Raw genomic sequence first — 21,357 nt, 5'->3', positions numbered from 1 at the left:
AGGGTTTTGGGAGGGATGCACAAAGTTCCACGTGCCTCTGTCCACAGAGCGCCCTCCCTCCCGCCACACTTACACCTGAACTTGTCTCCAGCACTGCGGACACCAGCCTGGCACATTCTTTCGGAGAGAAAGGGCAGGACTTTTCTCCTGCGCCTCTGGCAACGCGTGGAGCCTATATATAGTGGGGCGGGGGGCGCGGAATTCTCTACTTTGGATTGGTTTGTTTGTTTTAAATCTAGGGTGGGCAGTTGCGGGGGGAGGGTGTCCTTCAGCAACTACACACACACACACACACACACACACACACACACACACACACACTCGCCCTGCCCTCCCGGCTCACGGCCGGCTCCTCCGGGCGACAGCTCCCCCTTCCTTCCTGGAGCACCAGCTCGCCTTACTCGCTCAGTCCCCCGTTGCCACCACCGTCGCCTCCGCTGCTGCCGCCGCTGCTGGCACTGTTGGAGCTGGCGCTCGCGGCCCTGGGCTCCGCTGGGCGCCTGTCTTTCTTTCTCTCTCTCTCCCCCAGCCCCAGATTGATTGATGACCACCGGCGGCCAATGGCTCTGACACCGCGCCATCCTCGCTCGAGCATCACAGCCCCACGCCCCCGACGTCAGCCTAGCGGGCGCATTGGCATCCCCGAACCCTCAGAGCGGAGCCGGCGCCCGGAGCCGTCACCGCCGCCTCCTTGCTCTCTGCCCCGGCGCTGCCGGGCTGCTTTCCTGGAGCGGCAGAGAAAGGAAGGGAGGGAGCCAGCAAGCGTTGTAAGGGGGTGTGGAGGCTACGGATTTCCCCCCCTCTTTAGAAATCTTTTCTTTGCCTTAAAGTTTTGTTTGTTTTTTTCCACCCCGACCTGTTTGTGTTTGTTCGCAGCATCTCAAATCAATTACACATTTTTCATGACCCGCATTTACACTTAATTTGGGGGTATGTTGGGGGGTGGGTGGGTGGATAGTAAATGTTCTATAAATCTGCCCCACCGGGGCATCCTTAAATTCTGTTCTTGTTGGTGGATTCTAACTCCCTTCCCAATCTCCAGAAAAAAATGCCCCTTCACCTCCTAGGCCGCAAAACCCCGGAATTCAAAGGCTTTACAAAGATAACCCTGTTCCGTGCAAATAGGCAAAGAAACTCCTGCCTCTCTGGAGAAGAAACCGGGCGGCAACGGTTACTTTTTCTCGTCGCTCGTCCCCCGCCGCCCGGCCCGGGTCGCCGACTCGCTCCGCAGGCGGCGATCTCGGAGACCGGAGGCGGCAGGGGACAGCGAGGTTGGGGCGCGGGGACAGGGTGAGAAAAAGCCCCGCGCGAGAGCGGCGCGCGCGCGGGCGGCCCCGGGGGCGGCCGCGGAGCGCAGACCCAGCACAAAGCTGCGCGGCGCCTTCCCGGCCACCGCACCTCGCTCGGGCCGCGGCGGGCGCCCGGGGCTCGGGCCAACACAATGCACCCGGGCCTAGGCCGGGGCGGTTCGAACACATCACCCCGGGACTTTCTAGTAAACAGCTCGCCTAGTCCTCGTCCCCACCCCCATCCCAGCCGCCTGGCTTTCGCTGATGCCCCTCGCGGACACCCCCTTCACCCCTGCAGAGAAATCCCGGCGAAGAAGGGAGCGGGAGGTGGGGACCCTGGGAGGTCGGGGGCTGAGGACTGGGGGCGGCGAGGGGGGAGGGGAGATGAGCAGAGGGGCGAGATGGGGAGTGGGAGGTCGACAGCTCCTGAAAAAGAATTCGCTTTCGCTCTGGGGTAGAAAATACGCCCTCCTCGGGTTCCGAATTGCCCGGGAAGCGCCAGCTTGTGCGAATGTCAGGAGCACCGGGACAGCCGCGGTCCGCAGCCTCCGAGCCCCTCGCACGCGCCTCTGACAAGGCACCTCTCACCCGGGCTCCGCTTTGTGTGTGCATTTTTTTTTCCCTTCCTCTCGCGCGCGGCACCGGGCGCCCGGCCGCCTCCTCCCCCTCCCCCGCCCTCCGCCTCCCTTCCCGGGGCGGATTACCTTTCCCGGGCTGCGCTCCGGGTCCCGGGGATGCCTTCAGCGCCCAACGAGCTGGCGATCCATCGCGGAGCGGCCGGAGCCGGCGGGAGGCGCGCGGGGGGCGAGCGGGGCGAAGAGGGGCGCGGGCGGGCCAGAACCTTCGACCCCGGAGGTCCCGCCGCGGGCAGGGGCGGGGGACCTGGGGGCGCGGCACGAGAGGGGGGGGTGGAGAAAGGACCGGAGCAGCCTCGATCTGGGGAGAGAGCGAGCGAGGGGGCGAGGAGAGGGAGCGAGGGCGCGGCGAGCCAGAGGGAGCGCGAGCGGTGCAGTGACAGGGACTGCCACTGGGGTCAAAGGAGCACAGCTCCAGGAAGCAGGGCGGCTGAGGCGCCGCTCCGTGCGCGCTCCCCGGCGGGACCCCGCGCCCTCGCGCGCCCCTCCTGCAGCCCCGGCCCGCTCGAACCCGCACTGGCGCCCCGAGGCCCCGGGGTTGCAAGAGGAGGAGGGAGCTGAGGGCGAGGCCGGCAGCCTGCTGGTGCTCTCGGGTCAAGCAGGCAGCAGGAAGCAGAGCTGCAAGTTCATCACCAGGAGTGTGATCAGCGTAAAAATCATAGGGGACTGGGGAGGGGGGTGGCTACGGAGCCCCAGAAAAATAAAGGGAGTTTTCCCTCCAAATGGGCGTCTTCTGCAAAGAGAACACCCAGGCCCCCCCTTCATCCACCGACCTGCCTGGCGCTGTCTGGAGTCCTGGCACAGCTCCAGGGCGCCGAGCTCCCTGCGGGGGCAAGGGGAGCGGCTTGGGCACTGGGCTCAGACCAAGGAAGGCGACCCTGGGTCCCCTCCCATCTGCTGAGCTTAGGCTTCCCGGGGGTAGAGCCGTGCTCCCTTTCCTCAAGCCTTTCAACTCGCCAGATTCACACACACACACACACACACACACACACACACACACACACACCTTTCTCTCTGCAATGTTGTTCCTGAGAAAGAAAAGGCCAACCCAGTTGATAATTTTTTTTCACCCCCACGAATTAACGCAGGTTCAAAATAGGGAGGTGAGGAGGGGCAAAGACTAATTGTTTCCATTTTTGTCTTAGGGGCACATATTCCCCAAACAAGAAGCACTTCAAAAACATTTTAAAAATCAAAGTTCGTCCTCTGTTTTCTGCTACTTTGGATAACGGGGGGGGGGGGGGGGGGGAGGGAGACTTGCAGAATTGTATGCAAACAACCTAATAAAAGGAAAAGTCGCTGAAATGCTAAAAGACCGCAAGGAAGAGAAGGCTTTTAGAAAACTTGGTTGGGGCTGTCTGCAAAAGATGAGGTGGCCCTGTGATGTTCCGCTCTTGTCAGAGCTGAAGGATTTGGACTGCAACCAGATCAAATTCCTTTCCAGGAGTCAGACCCAAAGATATAGGCATTATCCAAAGGGAAATCCAATGGATGTGTGCGTGAGAGAGAGAAGTGTGCTAAGTCTACTATTTGACAACTGACTAGACATCCTGGCTGAAATTATATCCCCTAAAAATAAAAAAGGAGCCATTTCAACCTGGTCTGTGGCCTCTGTGCTGAGACTAATTGGTTTCCAGGGTCTGGGAAGGAAGGGAGAGAGGCTGGTAGGAGCCCCTATAAAAAAAGATCAAACGGAATTCACTTGAAAATATGTCCCTTTTACAATGGGCTTTCCTGGCACTTGAATTTTAAGTAACCCATCTCTTAGGCCTGAGCTGAAATGAAGGGAGAGATGGTCTTGGCAATAAATTTATTTTGTTGTACAGTATGCCCAGAGTGTCAGGACTTGTCAAATGTTCTGAGATCAAGAGGACAGTGATTCTCCTTGCCTAGCACAAATCACAGCAAGTGGCATTGACATTAAAGATGGCAAAGACAGGGGGAAGGTGGGGCACCTTTAAATTTAGTTTTTGTTTTCCAGCCCAGCAGCAAACACTGACTAGAATCATGTTGTTGAAGAAATGCTTGGTTTTGTTTTCCTTTTTCTACGACTTATCAGTGCACTCCTCTTATCTAAATGGTTTGAATTTTTTCACTGATTTGGACCGATTTAATCAGCCAAAAAAAAGCAGCATAAGCCTTTTTTCTTTTTTTTTAAATAACTGGTAGTCAATCAAAACAGCCAAACTTAAATTTGTACGTGAACCTGAAGCTATACATACACACACAGATAATAAATAGTAACGTGTTCTATTTCAGTAGCACATTTTACAGGATATTTAATGCTATTGAGCACAAGTGAGTGATCCTTTACAAAACTGATGAAAATTTGTATATCATTTTACTGTGTGGGGAAAAATTGAGGCAAGAAAAGATGCTTGAAATTGTAGCTTATAGTGCAGGAAGAAGTCAACCTCCACTCTGTCCCTGAAGATCAATTACCCAATGAGAGAAGTAGTGACCAGGCTCTATGAGAGCTATGATTTTTATTTCTGTTAGGCTACCAAAATAAAGAAGCTGGAGAAATAGAAGTAAATTTAAATAATAAGTCACGAACAAAAGGAACTCGCTTTTCAAATAATTTTCATTACATGGATTTCAACATATTGTGTTTTGTTAAATCATATTCTCCATCAATATAGCCACCTACACTAAAAGCTTGTTTTAAAATGATTGGATGTGAACCATGTCTGTCCCCTGACATCAGCTTTGAGACGTCGAGCTTCATTACAGCAAATTTGAAATGCTATAGGCTGATCCTTTTTTCTTCTTTAACATAAGTGAGCCTATAAGCTTCATTTTTTTTGTCGGCGTTAAATTCAATTTTTATTGTTTATAATGGAAAACAAAAGAAGGATAAAAGTAAAATGCCAAGTTTATGATTGCCTTTATGCAAATATTACAAACTTTTCCTTTTAATGGAATGTAAATTTGGACCCTTTCTCCAGTGATTTCATCGAAGGAACTGGCAAATATGCTTCCTGATAGCCTGCTGCAATATCTTTTAAAATATCTTTTCAGATTGCATTTAGGGAAGAAAATGAGAGAGTGGAGCGTGGGAGAACTTTAGGTGGAAGCTTGGAAAGTGGTTGCTACTTCCCTTGAAAGCTAAATACTTTATTTGGCATTGGCTCTCATTCTCCCTCTCCCTATGAGGACAGGTTTTCCAGTACTTGAGGGACACGTGTGTAACTTAAACCTTGGTTCAATCCTGTGGTTCTTCTTCAGAAAAAAAAATTATGGAAACTATTGCATTTCTTTGAATAGTTTTATTAAAGTTAGATACACCAATCTCACTCTGGGAACAAACAGCAACTATTGTGCTTCTTTTTCTTTAAATTTTCTGCATTTTTATCATTTTCCAGCAAGGTTCAGACTATAGGTTATCAGAAATCAGAGCCTGTTAATAGAACTACCAGTATGATGCAATTTGAAAAAATCTGACCCAACAAACTTCCTTATTTCATTCTTAATTCCTATAGTTTTTACAGTTTTTACTTGTTTCAAATGTTTTTGCTGTAAACCCCTCAAGTTTGAGAACTATGCCCTTTATTCCTGTTCTTATGTGCTGTGTACCTAGCAGAAACTTGGAAATAGTTATTAAATGAATGTATGGGTCAATGAGTGAGCAAGTGAGTAAGAGAAGGCTGGAGGGAAGGACAATCAAACAATGGAGGAAAATCCATACCAGATATGCAGGAACGGAAGTGATGTCATGAGACTAGTGTCAGAAGATAAGAGCTAAGGACTTATCATGGAGTTCAAATAGTACATTTAAAGGGGTTTGCTAATGTCTTTGGAAACATGAAATAATACATAAAGCTATTTAAGAAATTTATTTTCTCATAGAGAAACTAAAGATTATCATGTATCACATCTGTTTAAAGATAGCCTTTTTTAAGTACGGTAAGATGCCAAAAAAAACCCAAAAATCCCCGAGTAAAATTTGTATCTTAAAATTTATAGAGATAATTTACCAAGATGTAGTCTCCAAAGAAACTTACTGTGATTAACCTGATTTTTTGATAGATCCTTTCTGAAGTTCTCAAAATAAATATATAACGCGTTTCATCCTTTGTACTTAAAATTTCCTTTTGGTTAACCAATAAAAATGTTTATGACTGAGAAACATTCAGGAAACACTAGAACTGAGGAAATTTTGTTTCATAAAATAAAATTTTAAGGCATTATCTTAGAAAGGCTAAACTTTGCCAGCAGCTTAAATAATAAACATGGAGGGAGCAGGAATGTTAAAATTTTGCAAAACTCATTAATCCTTACCATACTTACTAGCCAATGTCTAGCATGTATCAACAAATCAGACAAGTATTATTTATGCAATAAAAATTTTTAAAATTAATTTTAAAAGTCTGACAAGATCCTGAGCATGTGTTAGTGTGTTTTCCATCGTAACAGACTTGCATGATCTCTGTTATCAATTAATCTTTGCCAGGTTTTTTTCCCACATTATGATCTCAATTCTGAAAAAGTAGTGGCAGAAATTAGTGGTACTTGGGATAGGCTGGTCATGGTGGAAGAACATTCTAATTGAAGTAAAAGCCAAAGTAATCTCTTTTGAAAGATGGGCATGTGGAAAACCCATAATAACCTGATTAAAGAAAATGTATGTGGGGGATTTCAATTTTAATAATTCAATTTGACAAGCTAGTATAAGACATATCAATATTTTGAGTAAGCAACATATAACATAATTTTCCTTCTTAGCAAAAATACATGAATGAATACATTTTTAAAAAACTGAGTTTGAGAGACAAGCAGAATCTAAAACCCATTTCCCTCTGTATTATTAATGTAATGGTTTGATTATTCAACAAATATGTTTTAATCTTTGCTCTAGGCAGAATATTTATACCATGATGATGGTCTAAAGATGCAAAAAGCAGAGTTTCCTCACACAGTATAAAGTACATAATTTCATGGATCTGGGCAGTCTGGCATTAAATAATCACACAGATAAATACAAATTATATCTATGAAAAGAAGAAGCAGCTGGTATAAAAAAAAAAAAGCATAAAATAAGGAGACTTTTTCTCCTCCATGTTTGAGTGAAGACTTCCCAGATGGTGGAAGGGAATACAAGGAGACCATAGGAAAAAGAAGAAGCAGTGTGGCGGGTGCTAAATGAGGAATTGCGCGGTGCCCATGAGAGAGGTCTGGATCCGGATCTGCAGACAGAGGCCAGAACTGAAGGGCCAAGCTAAAATCATTTGAAGGTCACAGCTAAGGCCCTGTTCAAGGTGTTTGACTTTATCCTGAGGGCAACTGGAAGCTGTTTAAGGATCTTAAGTAGAAAGGCTAACATGATTAGATTTGTGTTTTGAAAAGGTCGTTCTTCCTCCCAGCGTGGAGAATGGATTTTAGGGGGCTAGAGTGAACATTGGGAGGCCATTTAGGGGTTATTGCAGTCACTGGGTTGAAGGTGAAGGTAGCCTTCAGCATGACAGTTTGGAGGAGGCAAGACAAGGAGAGAAATGAATGGATTCAAGAGATTTGAATAAATTTTACATAATAAAAACAAATTACTAGCATATTGAAATCATAGTGTGGTATTATTACCCAGTCTGAAAAGCTGAGAGCCACATTTACCTAAAGACTTGTTTTTCATTCTAACATTTTTCTAACATACAGATCCTAAAACTTTATCTCCCATTCAGTGTCCCACACCTATTTTTGGCTCACAGATCTGGACTTGTTCTTTTTTCATATGAAACATAAATGCTGGAGGTAACTGTATTTCTATTTCTCTTTAAAGATTTTAGATGCTCCATCACTTCCATGTCTGTCTTCATTGGAACTAGTTCCCTTATATTTAATGTTCCAAACAATATTCTAAGGGATTCTTAACAACTAGCTATTTTCTAAGTGAAATCTTCAAAGAAACAGGTATGCTTTCACAGGAAATACATAGACACTGACTGGAAGTAAGAAAATTGTTCTTTCAACGTAGAATTATTCCGTGTGGACCCAATCAATCTTCACAAACCAATTGTAAGAAAGATATTGTGTGTGTTGGGTTTCTTATTCATACTAGCTAAGTCACTATGGCCCTGCTTAGCAACTCAGAGTTCTGAGAAAAGATGGCAATGGAAATAAAGTAAATACAGACATTTCAGGACTTCTATAGTGGCAACTATGTTTTCTAACTTCATCCCTTTCTTAGCATTTCTACATTTTGAAAGTTCCATCAATTTCTTCTGTTCTCATGATTCCCCATAATGCCTGCTTATAAACAAGGTAAAATCTGCACCCAAGAGAACAGCCAAGATCTAGCACACAAGGTTTTACTAGAAGCTAAAATAAAAGGAAGGTTTACTGGAGGGTAGTTAAAAAAAATCACAGCACTGTATCAAAATCCCTATTTCATGCTCAACACAGAAGGAACTTTAAAAGAGTTATTTTTTTTTTCATTTTCAATTTTTGTTCCTTTTCCTATTCATTGTTTTGTGAAAATTAAAAAATACAAGCAAAAGGAAAAAGTTAAAAATTAGCTGTAATTTTGCCATTCAGAAATATCCATCATAAACATTTTTGTTATATAGTTTTTCAGTCTAAAGAATTTTACAAAAAAAAAAAAAAGCAACAAAACTAGAACAATTAAGTGTATAGAGTGGCAGTTGAGAGGAAACCAAGGTTGGAATCCCATCTTGGGCTGTTACTACCTGTGTGACCGTGAGTGAGTTGCTTAAACTCTCTGTGCCTTGATTTCCTCATTTGAAAAAAGGAGTCATTAAATATACCTACCTCATAGAGTTGTTACAAGGCTTAAATGTGTTAATATTTTTTAAGGAATTTAGATTAATGCCTGATACATATCAAGTAATCATTGTAAGTTTTGTAACCCATTTCTAAATCTTTTTAATACAACACTAATACATAATCATAAATAAATTGAATCCAGAAGTACATTAAGAAGTAAAAATTCTTCTCTTTCTCCCTCATATCCCATTACCTATATAACTTACTCTTTCAAAGGAATAGAATACTATGAACACCTCTTCATGTCATTAAACATCCTTCTATGGCTCTATAGACTAGAACTTTCATTAAAAGTGCAATGCATGTTATAAGTTCAGAATACCCAAAAGTCCATATTCCATCTCAGAAGACTACACATATATTATAATCATATAGATGAGTTTAAAAAATATTCCCTTAAAAATTCCATAGTCCTAAGACATATGAAGTAAATCCTTCTCCTATTTTTATCTATGGGGATGATTGAATGGGTCTTTGAAAGACCAGTGTACTTGTATCTAGTTTTATTTTCAGTTTATTAATCCCCCCCCTTTTTTTTGAAGCATGGGCAATATTCTGAAAAGTAAAATTAAGAGTTTTATGTTTGGCAAGCTGCAGTTTTGGGTTATTCATGCTGTTGAAATTCATAAGCACAACAAATGAACTGATAGTTCATAGAGACGTGATAGCCAGTTTAAATTCACTTTACCACCAGTTGTTGATACACCACTTACTTGTGTACTTTAGAGTTGTCTGGAATATATAATGGATCATAATCTGTAGCATTCATTTGCCAACAGGAGGTTCAAGATGTAGTGGCAGTCACATGGAAAAGTTGTTATGGGAATTTAAGGGAGGGGGGATTGAAGAATTCTTTGGCACTTGGCAGCTCTTTGGCAAATTGTATGGTTGCTGCTTTTCCACCAGCTGGGATATGAAGTAGGTGGAAGTGTACACGGCCAGTGTTTATTTTATCATAAGATCTTCACATCAAAATTAAATAGTCTGTGGTAATCCTCAACCTTCACCATACACACAGGCTAATCTGGTTAAACAAATATGAGTGTGTTTGGGTATCAAGGAGTTGGCCTGGTGGAGTCTAAGATTTTCATTTTAGAAAAGGCTGTAGTAAGAGAAAAATGCGTTCCACAGCAGCTATTATCTGGTATCTGAATTTGCTGTTGGCAAACTGGTCCTTGCATGTCTTGGAGGCATATGGAAATTGATGATGAAAGTGTCTAGTGTAACTAGAAATATAATTTGATGAAAACTGAAGCAGTGAACTGTGAGAAACTGTTAAACCAGTGTCATCAAACAGTGCTTCGAAAATAATGAAACAGAACTACTAGCTCTTTATGAGTAATATTGGGTAAAAATGGGAAAAGCACATGGTATACACAAAAAGTTTAAATATATGAGGTAATGCTCTTTTTAATTACTATTATTACAAAGACCACTCCAAATGTCTACACCCAGACTCCTTTCCATTTATCTCTGAGTAGACAATGACATCACGTCTCCTCTAAATTATTCAGACTCAGGGGATGGAATTGGCTCATTCAATAGAGAATGCCATGTTTGGTGTTGGCACGGTACTTAAAGGCTCTCTCCACATTATCCCCAAACTGAAAAGCATATTTGATGGTGGCCAAATGGTTTAAAAAAAATTTTCCCCTCTAGACTTTAAGCATTCAGAAAGCCATGAAGAACAAAAATAGAACTGCACCATAAGGTATAATCATAAAACGTCATAGAAGAGGAAAACTTAAAAAGTGAAAAAACGCTCCAGTCATCTGAAGGCTAGCAGTTCGTGAAGTCATTAGAAGTCATTCCATACGGGCTGAGTTTGAGAAAAAGTCAGAGGTTGCTTTGTTCTTGGCTCTGAGTGAAATCAAAACCTACCCAGATCCTATACAAAGGCAACTGCGGACCGCCTTTTTCGTGCTCGGTATATGCCACTAAACACACGTAAATGACTTATGTTCAGAAAAGTCTGTGATTCTGTTCATATTAATCCATGTCTCAGGCTGGCAAAATGCCTAAGCATAATCAAAGGGGGTGGGGGGGGCTGGTAAAAGCCTGCCTTTTCAAACAGGCTAGAAAATTTGTACCAAAAGATCACAGGGCGACAGAGACAGCTGGAAAAATTGGAGCTGGGGCTCTGATTTTCGTGCCAGTGTTACACCTAATGCAAAGGGAATGCAGATGATGGATTGGGAGTTATGTATGTTGTTTAGTTGGAAGCACTGTACTTGCACAGAGGTCGAAGTGTAACATTTTAAATATCATACCGTAAGGTAACTCAAAAAACCCTGCAGTTGCAAAGAATGAATACCTCGGAATGCAGAGACAAGTTGCTAAAAAAATAAGGTAAACTCATACAAAGAATAAACAGTGAGGCCAAAGCTCCAAAATTAGTTAATGGAAAGGTGTTTCACTAATGTCTCTTAATAATCGTATCTTTGGAAAATGGTGCTAGCAAGTATTTTTACATACATAGAATTTTCTGCCAGATGATTTAAAATGCTTGGGCCACAAGGGGTTTTCAAATCAAAGGTTCTAGGACATTTGCGCTTCTAAAAGAAATGCTTATGATTTTTCTTGGGTTTTGTAGTGGTTTTATCTGTAAGGGAGAATAAAAATCCAAGGTATTCGATGTAATTCTCTGTACCATCTCTATTTGAACAGACCTTTTCATTCAAGGTGCTATTCAATATAATTTTGTTCAGATGAAGTGTGTCCTCCACAACTGAAACGTTGTATATAAAATGGAGATCATTGAAAGTTTTATTGAGATGTGTTGAGGGTCTCTGGGGTCCATACTGATTCAGGTTGTGTTTTCAGACTCCGAACTCTGTGGCCTTTGACAGGCATGAAGAAAAGCAAGACCAAAACAGTTCTCACAACACAGCCGGTGGTCACAAAGGACAGCCCATGGAGATGTCTGTCACTGGAAAAAGCAGCCTCTGGAAGAGAACCAAAAGAGGAAAAGAGGTGGGAATGGAGAGAGAAAGAATGTGTGTGCATGTGTGGTGTGTGTGCGGGGAAGAGAGAGAGAGAGAGAGAGAGATTGAGAGATGGAGAGACAGATAAAATATAAAATTTGAACATCAAATGATAAAAATTAAATCCTGAAAAAAAATCAGTGTCTGGAATCACAGGCATATATTTTCCTCTTCTATTTTATCTCTAAGAATGTCGTTAATAGAAGAGTTTGAAAGTGTATGCAGTCAACACCACAATTACATTAAAAAAGCTAATCTGCTAGAACCTTCTGGCATCGTAGGGAAACTCTAATAAGTTCCAGGGGGAGGGATGGAGTAGTCCTAGAAACAACAAACTTATTCTCTTGCCTTGTTATTTTTTTTAATGTTTTCATCTTTAGTAAAGCAACATCATATTTGACAGATTAATGATATCATTTGCTACTTTTCTAACTTGCTTTTCTGACATCGAAGTGCTCTTACATTAAAATTCTTTTCTTTGTAGGGTGATATTTTGATGACTACCTCATAATATATAATGGAACATACATTATGTCTTAAAATGTGTGCACAGGCCCTGAAGTTCTTTTTTAAAAAGGATTAAAGTACTCTAAACACATATATACATAAACTCGTGTACCCCTAATATGTAAATTCTTCAAACAAGCCTGGTTAAGATAAAATCATAAGCTAATATGTAGCTAGGCTGCTATCCTGCCATTCTCTCACCACTTTTTTCTTTTTTTCTGGTTTTCCAAATAAACAGCAGGCCCTAAGGGCTCTTTGAACTCACTAGAGTGTTTAGCTCCAGCAATCACTGGTTCATGTAGCTTATCTTTTCCTGGTATTTCTATGTGATTTAATAGTTCCAGCCTGGCCAAGGGAATGAAAACTTCTGGGTCTGTTTCTGGAAGCACTGCACTCCCCATTGCCATCTGTGATAAACCAAATAACCTTTCTCTGCCTCGGCTATTTTCTTATAATCATGTCTGTTTTGCAGCAATGCAGTGAAGCTTGATAAATAGTTGAAGTTGTTCACCAGAGAAGCAAAGCCATTGTCTGAGTCATGCAGGTGTGCCTAGTAATTAATTAATGAATAAGTACCAACCTCTGGATGGTAATATTAATTAAATATCCAACATTAAAGTGGCATTTAATTGCCAAGGGATTAATAAAACAGATCCTTACTCCACTAGATTGGGATTCTCTAGTTATAAGTGATAGAATCTGACCCTGGCTAAGAGAGAGTTTATTGAAAAGTAACAGGGTTACATCAATCAGAAGGCTTGGGGTGGTGGATTACATTTTCCAAAAATGACAGTTCCAAAGTATATTATATCCCACGTGTTCTTCTCACAATGTGAGGTTGACTGTACTCTGTTCTTTCCTCTCGAATGTGGGGGTGCTTTTACAGTGCTTCTACCAAGTGCAGATGTGATACTACATGACTTTGAGGCTAAGTCATACAAAGAGATAGGGCTTCCGTGTGGCTCTTTCTTGAGGTGTGTGTCTTTGGATTGCTGAGCTGTAAGAAGTCTGGCCACCCTAACTACACCATGCTGGATAAACCATACAAAGACTTGGAGAGATGACCAAGGAGCCCCATCTGTTCTGGTCCCCAGCTGTTCCAGTTTCTCTGACCAGGTGCCAGACGTGTGAGCAAGGCTTCAAGCTCTGCCATTAAGCCACCCCAGGCAAAAATGGGTAGAGGAGAAGCAAGCTGTCCTTGCTGAGGCCTGCCTAGGCTGCAGAGTCATGAGCAAACTAGATGTTGTTATTGTTATTTTAAACCACAAAGTTGGGGGTGGATAGTAACACAGCCATAGTAACTGGAGCACTCGGGTAGGAAGCGGGAATCAAGGAGAGAAGATTGAGAGAGCTGGGAACCAGGAGCTAGAGAAATGACTCACTCCAAATGTCTCTTCAGTCTTGTGTCACTTGATGAGTCAAAATCCTGGAGAGTGTATCCACGGACCAAGTTGAGATGGTAGTTCACCTCCTGCCCGTATCTGAGCAATGCAGGAAAGATTTGGTAAATAGAGCCCCAGGCAGCTGCCATGGCTCCCCAGTTGTAAGGCAGACACCTAGATTTATCACACCCATCAAGGTTACAATGGGGAGAAAGAAATTTTCCAAAAAGAAATTGGAGTGTTTTTCAGAAGGACAAATGGATGACAGAAAGTAAAAAAACAATAGGTCAGGGGCACCTGGGTGGCTCAGTCGGTTAAGCATCAGACTTCAGCTCAGGTCATGATCTCAAGGTCCGTGAGTTTGAGCCCCGTGTCAGGCTCTGTGCTGACAGCTTGGAGCCGGGAGCCTGCTTCGGATTCTGTGTCTCCCTCTCTCTCTGCCCCTCCCCTATTTGTGCTCTGTCTCTCCTAGTCTCTCAAAAATAAATAAATGTAAAAAAAATTTTTTTTAAAAACAGTAAGTCAACTCAGACCACATTTCATTCTACTTAAATAAACAAATTTTTCTATAGTTATCATATCCTTGAATATAAATTAATTGCAATTAGCATGTATGTCTGCTGATGGTATTACTGAATGAAGTTATTGAAACAGTCTTCGAGATGAAGTAATTCCTTGGGTGTTAAAAGATATTAGGCTGCTTCTTTCCTTCTTTCTCACCACCCTCCTCCCTCCCTCCTTCCCTCTCTGCCTCCCTTCTTCCCTCCTTCATCCCTCTGTCCCTCCCTTTCTCCCTGCTTCTCTTTCTTCCTCCCTTCCTTCCTTCCTTCTCTTTCTTTCTTCCATAATCTGTAATTATTCAGTGTTTATCTCCCAGTCTACAAAAATTTCACAAACATAAGACAAGAGACAATAGATTATAAAAATACTTAGAGCTGCCTTAAACCTTTTTTTTTGGAACAAGATGGAGGAATAAACAAATAATAAATTAATAAAATACTAAAATTCTCCAGGGCCATTGTTTCTCAAACTATAGTCCTTTTTTACTTTACTCTGTATCAAATGCAGTGGCTCGATGCACACACACACACACACACACACACACACACACACTTAATTCAATCATTTTCAATCAAATAAGCTGCTCAATTTCTTGAAAATGATAAGACTCACTGATTGTTCGACTGGATCGGAGGTTTATTTGACTGAATTGAAAGGCCATTGATCCAGTGGCCCCATGGATAGAAAACATAAAAGACAATTTTCCCTAACTGTCATTGTTCATTCAAGTTTTAATTTGTTTTAGTTATTTAACATGAAACATTGTTCTCTTTTAAACAATAGCACATGCAGTGGAAAAAATTATTCTTCATCATTGAGATTTCTTTCTGGTTTTAAACAGGAGAAATATATAAAGACATTCTTTAAACCAAGATACCTTCTTTTCTGTAGAAAATACATCTATGGAAGACAGAATTTTCACCAGAATTTAAACAGATTACATATATTTTAGACACGATATACACTGAAACAATACACAGTATATTGTTGCTAAGGTAGTTTATGATCAGTTCCTTGAACATGCATGGAATAGATTTGGGAATACAACAAAATATGAAGAATTCAAGCCAAGCTTGGGAATCTTACATAGGTAGTTTCAGACTTTATTGATGAAATTATTTTATAGACAGACAGATCTCAGAAATTGAGAGTTTCTAAATTCTATTTTGAGGTTTAAGTGATTGCTTTTCTCCTTCTTTTTCTCCTTGTTCCCCCTAACCCTTCTGCTTCTCTTTAGCTTGATTTGGCCAGTAAAATCTGTTGAAATCAGGAAAGTAGCTTGAGTGTGGAAAAGCACTATAAAAATGAAAAAAAAAACTGTATCACTACACAGAATTTTGTGAAAGTAAGATTTCTGAACTTCAGCCTGATTGACATTCAGGCTGGAAAATTCTTTGCTGCAGGAGCTGGCTTATTCATTGTAGGATGCTTATCAGCATCCCTGGCTTCTGCCCACTCTATGCTAGTAGCACCTCAGACTTTTTTTTTTTTTTGGTTGTAGTAAAATATACATTACATAATTACCACTTTAGTCATTTTAAGCACATAGTGCAGTGACATTAAGTACATTTATATTGTTGTTCAACCATTGCCAGCATCCATCTCCAGAACTTTCCACCTTCCCAAATTGTAACTTCATATCTATTAAGTAGTAACTTGCCTTTCCCACCTCCCCCAGCCCCTGGTAATCATTATTCTACTTTCTTTTCCTGTGAATTTGACTACTCTAGGTGCCTTATATCAGTGGAATCCTACAATATTTGTTTTTTGGGCGGACTGGCTTATTTAATTTGGCATAACGTTTTCAAAGTTTATTTATGTTGTAGTATGTCAGAATTTCCTTCCTTTTTAAGGTTGAATGATACGCCATTTTACAGACATACTACATTTGTTTATTCATTCATCTGGCAATTGACCCTTAGGTTGGATCCACCTTTCTTCTATTGTGAATAATACTGCTGTGAACATGGGTATACAGATATCTGAGTTTCTGTTTTCAGTTCTTCTGAATATATAGACAGAAGTGGAATTACTGGGTCACATGTCTCCAGACATTGTCAAATGTCCCTTGAGGGGCGAAATCACCCCTAATTAAGAACTGCTTGACTAAGGAAACAAACTTCTTTGAACAAAGGTATTTCACCAGAGCTGAATTATGAACTTTTAGGTTTAGAAGGAGTATTATAAGCATCATGATGTTGCGTGAATCATCTCTGTCTCATCTGAGACATGTATTTGACCACCAGCAGTGCTTGGGAACTCAGTCGCCCATAAGGCTACCTCAGTCTTGCCCCAATCAGTTCTCATCTTACTCTTTTAGTCCACTGGCTCCTTCCTATCATGCTAAAAACATATTCGTGTCTACATCCTATATCTTCCACCTGCTATTCACCAGCAAACATCTTAATAGAGTAATCTATAAAACCTCAACTCCCATTTATTCTTTAATCAATTAATATCTGAAACTGCCTTGAATACGATCACCTAATTGCTAGATTCAATCATATTTTCTCTTTATTCTTGACAGAGTCATGGCAATATCCAGTTTAACCTGACCTAACACTCCAGTGAGTCATTTATTCAACAAGTATTTATTATACCTACTATGTGTCCCTGCATAACAAAGCATGTCCCTTGGCCTTTGTCTCTGGTTCCCGGAAGGTAACCTCCGAACCCTTGGAATTTCCCAAATAATTTGGTGTATCTTTGTTATCCATGGTTACTTCTCAGATCACACTTGAAAGTTTATGCTGAGGAGACTTCGTGGTAGGCCCCGGGAGCGTTTATGCTAATAGGGTGGGCCAGGATGGGCCTTTCTGGGTCTGTACCAGAAAGACCAACCATGTGATTAGACTTTGGGGCTTTGAGCCACAGGAGATAAGCCTGACCTGTAAGGAAGTGGGTGAGGATAGAGATTGAGTCATATGGGTAAGATTTAACCAATATTGCTTTTATAATGAAATTCTGATAAAAGCTCTGGACGCTGAGATTCCGGTGACCTTCCTAGGCAAATACTCTGCAGAGTGACCCATATCACTGTGCTGAGATGATCATATGCATCCTGAAGGTCAAGAACTTCACATTTGGGAGCTTCTCTGATATTATCCTACTTGTTCTGATTTGAATTCTTTTGCTATAAAAAAAACTACAATCATTAAGTACAGTGCCTTCCTGAGTTTTGTGAGTTGTTCAAACAAATTATCAAACCTGAAAGGGTAATGGGAAACTGAATTTATAACGAGCTGGTCAAAAGTGAATGTCCTATAGAGGTCCTGGGGACCTCTAAACATTGGCTGGTGTCTGAAGTGAGGGCAGTCTTGTGGAGGACGCTGCCCTTCACCTGAGAAGTTTGGCTTTACTCTTGGTAGTTAGTGTCAGAAGTCATTACAGTCACTCTGAAGGACTCTTCAATACCATGTTGAGCAAAACATTGATTCCTATCCTCATGAAACTTGGAATAAACAGAGCTATAGAGACATCAAAATGTAACCAGAAAACCAAACATAGAAACTCCTCTGGGCACAAATGTGTTAAATTTCCAAAGACCATTTATAAGTTTATTTTTTCCTGAGTCCAAAACAATGCCATACAAGTGATGAACATATGCACATCAATTAATGTTAGGTTTCACTTTGTTTCCATCAGAATCTTATGCCAGTAATTAGTACTTTTCATCATCTTCACTCTTTGTACATTCATTGGACATAATGAGATTAATAATGCTCATAAAACACCTTGAAATTAAGCACAGAGCAAGCACTCAAGAACCAAGAAAAATGAAAACAGGATAACTAAGATTAAAATGACTGTACATGACCACTTATGTCTTCAGTCATTGGTGAACAGAGCTGACTTGGCTTTGCTCCAGAGCAAAGCTTTGTTTATACAATGTCAATGAATTTCTTTAGTTGGACTTCACAAAGAGAGGATATACATATATCCATATACCTGGTTAAATAAGTGGCTTGTAGATGAAAGTTTAGGGAAAGCTTCTCAAAGACTTGAAGGTTAAGTAAAAACTAGTCAGGCAGAGTGGGGAAAACTACCATTGAAGGAAGACGTTTTAACAGGTGCAAAGATCCTGAGGTAGGAGAGAGCTTGGCACTTTGGAGGCAAAGGAGAGTCTATGGATATAGTATGTCTGGGAATGAGACAGTGTTTACATGAAGGGGTCTGCCTCATCAAGTTGGTATGAAAGCTCAAGTATCAGAGGGTGCTTATGGGTGATATGTTTGGGTAAATAACATGGCTAATACTGGGTCACATGCCAAACCAGTCACACCCTGGGGTGTGTGCTTACCGGGGAATACATATGTGTATGTGGTCATGTGCTTGCTTGCTTGTGTGAACAAATGACTTACAGCTGTAATAATTTGGGGTTGATAATAGGGAGACCTCTGACATGAATTAAATCAAGAGCTGTATGAATACTTTCCATGAATTATTTTAGTTAATATTAACAGCAACACTATGAGATAGGTATTATTATCATGAATCCATTTCAAATAAGAGAAAGGGGTAAGGTTGAATGGTTAGAGTACTCAGGCAGTGTGGCTTCAGAGTCCTCTCAGCTAACTTGATTCTAAAATCCATGACCCTGTCGGCATTTACCACAGGTGGGATGCATTCTCTTCCCCAGTGCACAGTGGATCAGTTGTGAAAATGACAAGGCTGTGGTTGGATTTCCACACATCGACCTCCAATCAGCAGGGACTGTGAATTGCTCCTAAAACCAGCCCTGAGCCAGGCATCCAGACTTGGGACTAGCAAGGTAGGAGATGAAATATAAGTCCTCGGAGAATTAGAAATATATTTGGGGAATGAGCTCCCTTAGAAGAATGGATATGGTTAAAGAGAAAGAGATTTGGCTTGTGAAGGGATATTGGGATATTGATGCAAAGGGTGCTGAATTTCAACTCATGGTTGATAAAGTCTAGAATATTCTGGTTCTATAAGTCATCCAGCTCATTATGGTTCTTTATTTCCATCATAGTAGTGTGGCAGCTCCCACCATGACCCTTCTGTGTGCAAGATGAAGCTACTCCTCTAAACTGATTTCACTTCTTTTCAGTTTGTATTGGTCTAGCATCAAAACTGTCCAAATTGAGCCTCATCAAAGCTACTTACGTTTCCCACAACTCTCCAGTGTTCCTGTGGTGCTAATCATGCTGAAAGTCTTAATGTCTCTCAAACTTCTTGTGCCTTCTCACTTGAGTGCATGTTTGGCATAAAATAGTCTTACCCATTTTACTCCATTTTAGAAGACCATTTCTACATCCTTCCATGAAGCTATTCCTTGAAAGTCACTTCCTTGGTAGATTACCCATTGTCTGTGTGAATAAGTTTTTGCACATAGTTATATCTGTCCTTTATTATATCCTGCTTTGGTGTTTCCCTAAATGTTGGGAACAGACATATTTGCATGTGACACAAACACCTGATGGGCACAGAGAAGATTTTAGGTGGTTCTACAGATGTAGCAATAAATAACATCATGTCACATTGTGAGAAATACATCTCCTTTTTTATTCTTTTTTAATAATTGGGATTAGGACCAGCAAAAGTATCTGGCTTTCACTAAATGTATATTTAACACCTGTATATCACACAAACCTCCCTACATAGAAATAAACATCTCTCAGTGTATAGAATATAGTAAAATATTTTATTGTATTTTTTTATAAATATAAGGCAAGTAATAGAAATAAACCATTCACTATAATCTACTTTTTAACAATTAATAGATTTAAATAAAAAGTAAATAAATCTTAAAAATTAAGTAAATTAAGTAGAGTCTGTATGTAAAATTGTCACCATGAAGCATATAATTCACCAAGGTAATGATATTCTTAAGAAGAAATAATGGACAATGGGAAGAACATTGATGTGGATATTGAGAAACTTTGGTTCTGGCAATGAGAGCTTAAGAGGACAAGTTCAGGAGTCGTGTCACCTGGTTCTAACCATGTATTAACTGTGTAAACTCAGAAGATTACTTAGACTTGTCTAATAGAACTTTCTATGATGTTGTCCTAATGTTCTATAATTTGAGCTGAACAATACAGTAGCCATTATTGAGCACGCGAAATTTGGTCTGTGCAACTAAAAGACTGAACTTTAGATTTAACTTAATTTTAATAGTAACATGTGGCTAGTGGATACCAATTACACAGTCCAGCTTTAAGACTCAGTTTGTTCATCTATCAAATAAAAATAATAAATATTAACACTTGCCTCAGAGGACAGTTTGAAAATTAAGTGAGATAATGCACGTGAAATACTTAGCTTAGTACTTGGCATAGAAAAATAACTTAATAATTTTAGCAATATATTTAACTAGCTTCACAGGTAATTTGGTTCACATCTCTGAAATTCAGTTGCTGCTTTTGTATTCTTAATCTAATGGTGTCTAAGATCATCTTAGAACTAATTACTTAGCTCAGGTCATCAAAATGCAGGATGGATAGTAAAGGCTCAATAAGTAGGAGCAAAGGAGGGCTTTTGTTGGGGTGGATTTTTTTAGCTGATTTGAACTCAGTTTCAAATTTGTTGGAGTTGTGAACGTTTAAATGTCTAAGACAATAAAAGAAAATGCAGGGTGACCAAAAGAAACTTTGAATAAATTAAAAATATTGCTTTATACCCAAAGTGTTCTAAGTTGGAGGTCAAATCAAGTGTGAAGTTTTGTTGAATTGATTATGCCATGTGTTAAAGTTTCTGATATTCTAGTCTGACTGTATCAAATAGCCTCCCTCCCTTAAGAATAATGAGATTTGCCATTTATTGAGAGCTTATGGTGTGCCTAGCACCTGCCTAGTTATTACTGCTTATTCTAAAACAATCTTACAATGCAGGTGCTGTTATCCCTATTGTAAAGGTCAGGAAACTGAGCCTTGGGGAGATCAAATGAGTCATCCGAGGTCATACACCTAAAAGTGGAATCCGGCCCCACCTGGTCCTAAAGCTTGCTGACTTTCCCCTACAACACTTTGTGTCTCTGCAGGCACATCTAACGAGGTTATAATAGCTATGCAATATACTAATAATGTGCAATCATCATAAGAGCCAATTAATCAGAATCAGGATCTAAGTACTTTACTTGGGAAATCATATTTAATCCTTTTACCCCAATCCTATACCTACCATTTTTTACCCGTTTTATCAACAAGTACACTGGGCACAGAGGGCAAACAACTTATCCAAGATCACCCACATGCAACAA

At 40.9% G+C, this 21,357-nt stretch overlaps 1 protein-coding gene across 5 annotated transcripts in view; it reads right to left on the bottom strand.

Moving 5' to 3' along the window:
* Window positions 1-2,134, bottom strand: part of MPPED2 (metallophosphoesterase domain containing 2) — a 174,525-nt gene extending 172,391 nt beyond the window's left edge. For 2 of the 5 annotated variants that reach the window (XM_027072949.2, XM_053203349.1), the window contains exon 1: window positions 1,994-2,134. The gene's annotated coding sequence lies outside the window, so the exon portion shown is untranslated. Of the gene's footprint in view, window positions 1-73; window positions 379-401; window positions 720-1,993 lie in introns of those variants that run through there. The other 3 variants (XM_053203351.1, XM_053203352.1, XM_053203350.1) reach the window with 2 other exon arrangements.
* Between the last annotated feature and the right edge of the window lie 19,223 nt (window positions 2,135-21,357).

The sequence above is a fragment of the Acinonyx jubatus genome, chromosome D1, assembly GCF_027475565.1.
Source record: "Acinonyx jubatus isolate Ajub_Pintada_27869175 chromosome D1, VMU_Ajub_asm_v1.0, whole genome shotgun sequence".
Lineage (NCBI taxonomy): Eukaryota > Metazoa > Chordata > Mammalia > Carnivora > Felidae > Acinonyx > Acinonyx jubatus.
This window is presented reverse-complemented; position numbering and strand designations above follow the sequence as displayed.